Source organism: Leucoraja erinacea, chromosome 6 (assembly GCF_028641065.1).
Source record: "Leucoraja erinacea ecotype New England chromosome 6, Leri_hhj_1, whole genome shotgun sequence".
Taxonomy (NCBI): domain Eukaryota; kingdom Metazoa; phylum Chordata; class Chondrichthyes; order Rajiformes; family Rajidae; genus Leucoraja; species Leucoraja erinaceus.
Window position 1 is genome coordinate 29,278,947 of NC_073382.1, and position 5,641 is coordinate 29,284,587.

Below are 5,641 nucleotides of genomic sequence, written 5' to 3' on the forward strand. Positions count from 1 at the left end.
GTGGTACCGATGTACCAATGTCCCCGGCAATTTCCATCTATCATTGGACTAAATAAATTAAACTATATTGGCGGGTGGGTGGGATCTCGTGCAGGACAGAGGCACGTGTGAGGCTAGAAGTTGGTATGGAGGGTGATGTGGGGAAGGTTTGTGGGAAATGGTGGACAGAATGGGCAGGTGAAAGGCAGAGAGCAAGGATGATTGGTTTAATCTGCATGTATTTTAAAAGCAGGGGCCTGATGGGTCAGGCAGATGAGCTTAGGGCATGGATAGGTACGAGCGACTGGGACATTGTAGCCATGACTGAAACCTGGTTAAGGGAGAGGCAGGACCAGCAGCTCAATGTTCCAGGGTACAGGAGCTTCAGGAGAGACAGGGCTGAGGTAGAAAGAGGAGTGGGAGTTGCATTGTTGGTTAAGGAGGATGTCATGGCTGTGTTCAGAGGCGACATTATGGACAGTTCAGCTAATGAGGCTATATGGGTGTAGTTGAGGAACAAGAAAGGGAAGATCACCTTAATGGGTGTGTACTGCACACCTCCGAGTAGTAAATGGGAATTAGAAGAACAAATGTGCTGGTAGATTGCAGACAGCTGCAGGTCAAATATGGTTGTTGTAGTGGGGAATTTTAACTTTCCCAATATAGACTGGGAAAATCATAGCATTAAGGGTATAGATGGCGTGAAATTCATCAAAAGTGTTCCGGAGAGCTGGAGGACAGTGCTGGATCTAGATTTGGGAAATTGGGAATGGCAAATTAATGAAGTGTGTGTGGAGGAGCCTTTTGGGACCAGTGACCACAGTTCGATTATGTTTGAGATAGTTATGGATAAGGACGGAGAGGGTCCACCTGTTAAAATGCTCAACTGGAGTAAGGCCAACTTTGCGGGTATGAGACAAGGTCTCGTTGAATTTGACTGGAGCAGGTTATTTGAGGGGAAAGGAAAATCGACCAAGTGGGATGTTTTTAAAAGTGTACTGAAGCAAGCTCAGGGTGTGTTCATCCCCGTTAGAGTGAAGGGCAAAGCAGACAAACGTAAGGAAGCTTGGCTGATGAGGGAAATTGAGATGTTAGTCCAAAACAAGAAGGATGCAGGGGACAGGTATAAGCTGCTGGGATCAAGTGCATCCCTGCAGGAGTTTCGGGAACTAAGGAGTAACTAAAAAAGGAATACTCTCTTGAATTTAGGGGATGGAGAGGGGATCTTATAGAAACTTACAAAATTCTTAAGGGGTTGGACAGGCTAGATGCAGGAAGATTGCTCCCGATGTTGGGGAAGTCCAGGACAAGGGGTCACAGCTTAAAGATAAGGGGGACATCCTTTAAAACAGAGATGAGAAAAGCTTTTTTCACCCAGAGAGTGGTGAATCTCTGGAACTCTCTGCCACACAGGGTAGTTGAGGCTAGTTCATTGGCTATATTTAAGAGGGAGTTAGATGTGGCCCTTGTGGCTAAGGGGATCAGAGGGTATGGAGAGAAGGCAGGTACGGAATACTGAGTTGGATGATCAGCCATGATTGTATTGAATGGCGGTGCAGGCTCGAAGGGCTGAATGGCCTACTCCTGTACCTAATTTCTATGTTTTTATGTTTCTATGAAATCAGAAGAGCAGAAAGTGGCCAGGAGATAGCTCTTTTATTTTGTTCTTTTTTGTTTTCCTTACCAAGGAGCTTTTATTCAGTTAAACACAAATACAGAGTAATAACAAAATCAAGACTGCCATTGGCAGTTTACAGACAACAATCAAACAGTTATCAGATTAAAACATTGTGAACTTATCTACAATGCACTCTAACCCCCGCGGCGACCAGCGTTCACGGAAGGCCTCCAGACACCCCATGGACACCGCGTGTCCCCGGAGAGGGACACGCGGGCACGGATGTAGGCCCGGAAGAGGGGCAGGCAGTCTGCTCAGGCAGGACCCGTGACTGCCCACTGCCTGCCGACCCTGCCCAGGAGAAGCTCTGGGAGGTAGTGCTAAGGACAATTCCAAAAGATTTTATAAATACATAAGGAGGAAAAGGGTAACTAGAGAGAGAGAGTGGGACCTCTCAGGAATTAAAGCAGTCACCTCTGTGTGGAGTGACAGGAGATGGACAAGGCCCTAAATGAGTATTTCTCCTCTGTATTTACCGAGGAGAAAGATAGTAGGACGGAGGAAATTGGTGCAGTCACTGGAAGTGTCTTGAGAGCAGTCAGTGTTACCATCAGAATTATTGAAGGTAGTGTCACAAATCTCCAGGGTCTGATCATATATATCCGAGGACATTGCGGGAAACTAGAGAGGAAATTGTGGGAGCCATGGTTGAAATTTCCGAGTCATCCTTAAATACAGGAGAGCTGACGGAAGACTAGAGGGTGGGAAATGTTCTGCATCTTTTCAAGAAGGGCTGCAGGGAAAATGCTGGGAACTACAGGCCGGTGAGCTTAACATCTGTATTTGGTAAGTTACTGGAGAGTATTCTAAGGGATAGGTTATACAGGCATTTGGATGGGCAGGGGCTGATTAGGGATACTCAGCATGGTTTTGTATGTGGGAAGTCGTGTCTCACAAACCTGATTGATTTTTTTGAAGACGTGACCATAAAGGTTAAAGAACGAAAGCTGTAGATGTTGTGAACATGGACTTCAGTAAGGCATTTGACAAGGTTCCGCATGGTAGGCTGCTCTGGAACAGTAGATTGCATGGGATCCAAGGAGAGATAGCTGAATGGATAGCAAATTGGCTCCATGGAAGGAAGCAGAGGGTGATGGTGGAAGGTTGCTTCTCAGACTGGAGGCCTGTGACTAGTGGTGTGCCTCAGGGTTCATTGCTGGGCCCATCACTGTTTATCATCTACATCAATGATTTGGATGAGAACATACAGGGCAAGATTAGCAAGTTTGCTGATGATACAAAAGTGCGTGGTTTTGCAGATAGTGAAGATGGTTGTGAACGATTGCAGCAGGATCTGGATCAATTGGCCAGGTGGGCGGAGGAATGGTTAATGGAATTTAATACAGAGAAGTGTGAGGTGTTGCATTCTGGAATGTCGAACAAGGGCAGGACCTACACAGTATATAATAGGCCTCTGGGTAGTGTTGTATAGCAGAGGGGTCTAGGAAAACAGGTGCATGATTCATTGAAGTTCGAGTCACAGATAGATAAGGTGGTCAAAAAGGCTTTTGGCACTTTGTCCTTCATCAACCAGAGTATTGAGTATAGAAATTGGGAGGTCATGTGCAGTTGTATAAGACGTTGATGAGACTGCATTTAAAATATTGTGTTCAGTTCTGGTTATAGGAAAAATATTGTCTATTGACTCTGTGACCATTTGCTGAAAAGAAAGTGTTGGTATACTGTGATTTTAATTTGGAAAGAAGAAGAACCAAATGATTTCTGTTTTATTTGCACCAAACTGATGTGTGGCAACAGTTATACAAGAACCTTTGAGGATCTTATCATCTTTTTGCTAACTTTGGCAATGCTAATTCCCTTTGCCCCCATCTGCCAGTATTGGCAAAAAGGTTTTGTTGAAGCAATTGTATGATTCATAACATTGTGACCTGTAATAGCTTCAAAGGGTTTCTGACAAACTGGTCTGTGGGGGGAAACTGCCAAACCAAATTCCCGCTTGTCTCGCAGTCAAAGACTGGAGAGGAGTGAACCAGTGATGACAGATGGATTGAATAGGAGGCTGGCTTTCTACACCTTCTAGGGCAGCTGTTGGAGACAATGGTGAACAGGCGAGGAGAGGAATGTCAGTCTACTGGAGGTTCCAGACATCCGAAGAATGCAATGGCTGGTGGCCGTGCAGCAGGTTGGAGCTTGCCTGGATTGGGCACCACTCATAAGACCTTGATAACGGCGCCAAACCAAGCACCTATTGCATGCGGTGTCAGTCGACTATTTCTATACACTATGCTAATCGGGGATTGTGCTTAGGTATATCAATACTTTACTGCACTGTATGCAAACAAGTTTCACTGTGCATTTGTACATGTGACAATAAAGCACCATTGACCATTGACCATTGACAATTGAAAAGGATTTTACTTCGGAGTCACGTGAATGACTACGTGAAGAACCCTGCCCAGTGCGCAGGTGCGGCATTTATCGCCCAGCTGTGCACACGCGGCCCAGCGGGAGTCGGCGCTCCCGCAAACCAAGGAACGTTAGGTAAGTACCTACCTTAATCGGGCCTTGTGTTTTTTACTCCAGGGGGAGCAAAGCAGCAGAGGAAGCGGCCCCCGTTCGACTCCAGCGAAGGAGCCGACAGTGGAGGGGGATAGGCGCAAACGGGACCGCACACGCTGCGGACCGCTGACAGGGAGCTGCGCTGATGCCGGTCCGCTGAACAGCTGTTCGGTTAAGAGCAGCGGACCGGAGAGAAATTTAAAAACCCGACCGGCAGCCCTGCAGACTCCTGACAAGGAGAATCGCCGCCCGGGAATCGCTACAATGCCGCCTAAAAAACGGCAGGCAGCCTCTAACTACAGGTAAGACAAAACCTTACCAAAAATACAGGTTCTACAGGAATCAACTTCCTACAACACTGGAACAGGCTGGAGACAGCAAAAACAAGTATGTCTGTCTCCCCAAGCCAGAGGAGGTCATGGAGCTACAAAACCTCCAGGAAAACGAGGGGTCACTGGCTGAATGCCAAGGGAGCTGACACCCCTACCCCAGTGCTATTGCACTAGCCATCTCCCTTGTCGAGGGATTGATGCGACAACGGAGTTAGAGCTATGCCTCCTCCAATTTATAGCACCGCCTTTTGCTCCCTCTTTTGAGGCTAGCTAAGGAGGCCAGGTCTGGGCTGGCTTAACCGCTGGGCAGGCGGACGAGAACAGGAGTATGCCAGGGGAGCAGGATCAGGAAGAGCTGCTGGGTGTCGTGGGCCACTACATGGCTCCACCACGCGACCGAAAATCACTGCCTTTGCTCGTTTCCACGGATCATACTCACCTGGCAGGCGAGACGCCACGATCACCAAGGTGGTTCTCCCAGGACGAGGCTATCCCATTGCACTTCGAGTGTGCTGACGCCTAAGATGTTCCCAAATGCGGGATACTCGACTGCCATTTGTGGCATATAAGACCTGCCTTCAACCCCAAATATACGGGGCTATGCAAACCGCTGCAGCGGGAAGAGAGGTAGCTAAACCTGTGCGCCTCATGAGGGCAGGCCCTGGAACGAGCAGGACATCTCATCCAACACCCAGCTGGCAGCACCCCTCGGCATCCACCAGTCAACACCCACATCCTAGGACTGGTGAAAGCCGGGGACCGCTGCTTATTACCCCCAAAGGTCTTTTTTAAGACAGGGGCCCAGAGCGTGACCCCAGGGAAAATGCGCCGCCCCACCGACAGCACCAGCATACCAGCAAAACTGAGCCTTCATGAAAAAACAATGAACATGGAGGTAGGTAGTCTGGTTCCTCCCAGTTTACACAAAATAAGGGTGCTCTACTAACTGGGGGGGGGGGGGGGGGGGGGGGGGGGGGGGGGGGGGGCATTTACACTTGTTGAAAGAAGCATGGGGTGCTGTCACAAATAACAAATATATACTCAACAGTATTAGTGGATAAAAACTTGAATTCAAATTGGGCATATTACCGCCAGTTCAGCAATGCGCTCAAAGGGCATTTTTTCCCTCTAA

At 48.1% G+C, this 5,641-nt stretch overlaps 1 pseudogene; it reads left to right on the plus strand.

Moving 5' to 3' along the window:
* The first annotated feature begins 4,940 nt into the window (after positions 1-4,940).
* LOC129698468 (U1 spliceosomal RNA) lies at positions 4,941-5,090 on the plus strand (annotated as a pseudogene).
* The last annotated feature ends 551 nt before the right edge of the window (positions 5,091-5,641 follow it).